The following is a 1,382-nucleotide window of genomic DNA, read 5'->3' as shown; positions in this document are numbered from 1 at the left end:
AGTGCACGACGACCCCCTGGGCTCACACCCCTCTGCCAGACCACCCACCACCTGCCCACCTCCCACAGAGACAGCCTTCCTGGGAAACCACCATCCTTCCCACTCTGTCCCTCCGACTGAGCCGCGGCACCGTCGGCAGCTTGCTCAGTGGGGACTGGGGGGTTCCCATGGGACACCCCATTGCTGCCACTCAAGCAGAGCTGTAGGACTTTCCCCCAACACCCAACATCAGGGAGGATCTGCTTGGCTGAGTGCAGGGACCGAGTTTGGGGCTTCATCACTCACCGACTGTGCACTCCCGCCCGTCCTGCTTCCAGCCAGGGCAGCATGCCAGGCCAGTGGAGAACCTGTGGGAGAGACCCAGGGCTTGTCAGCCAGGGCAGGGGGTGCCAGGGCCACTGCAGCTTTGCATGTGGCTTCATGGCTTTGGCCAAGGCGAAGCGATCACCGCTGCTTGTCCTGGCAGAGGGAAGGCGTCGCGACCCTGAGGGCTTCGCTGCGGAAGGAAACCAGCTAAATAGAAGGAAACTTCAGAGGCTGCAGCCCGAGCGGGCGGTGGGGCTGCATGGAGTGCTGGGAATGCCACTACAGAGCCTGTGATGGGTCTCTGATGCTCTGGGAGTGGCTCAAAGCTTTGCCAGCAACGCAGAAATAAGGCACCAAAGCGAAGGCAGTGGAAAGGCACCACCATTGACGGAAGACCAATGGGAGAGGCAACGCAGCAGCAAATTAACGGAACATCAACTTCCAAAGCCCTTTGGGGTTTGCTATGCCAATGTTTCCCCACGATGGAAGTTTTGCCAAGAATCCCATATCACCCCGTTGCCCTGTGCACTGGGGGTACCTTAAGAAATAACCTCTGGAGAAAGGGTCTAGATGCCCCAAATGCCCATGCCTGCCCCAACCACACTCCCAAGCATCACTCGTCTTTGTGCCCACACAATGCCAGGCTGTGGATCTCTGTCCATAGGAGGACAAATGGACACCAACCCTCTGGGCATGCTGAGAGGCCCCAGGAGATGGAGGGCACAAGTGGGGACCCCCGTGGCACCTACCTGCAGACGTTCTTGCCGTCGGGGTCGAGCTCCTGGGCAGAGCTCTGCACCCACAGCCACAGCTGGAGGCAGAGGATGGGCCGGGCGCTCCCCATCCCGGCAGGGCACCAGGGCCCAAGTCCTGGTGGCTTCCCAGACCTACACCAGCGTCCGTCTGTCCAGTCCCTCCTGTGGTGCGGCCTCTTCCTCCCACCAGCCTTGGGTTTCTTCCTGAGGAAACGTGGGAGGAGTTGCCCCGATCCAGACGTCAGGGGTGTGGTGGGAAGGGGGAGCAGGGAATGCCACTGCACCAGCTATTTTTGGCCATTGCTGCCTCCCTACCAGCAG

The sequence above is a fragment of the Acanthisitta chloris genome, unplaced genomic scaffold, assembly GCF_000695815.1.
Source record: "Acanthisitta chloris isolate BGI_N310 unplaced genomic scaffold, ASM69581v1 scaffold39241, whole genome shotgun sequence".
NCBI lineage: Eukaryota > Metazoa > Chordata > Aves > Passeriformes > Acanthisittidae > Acanthisitta > Acanthisitta chloris.
This window is presented reverse-complemented; position numbering follows the sequence as displayed.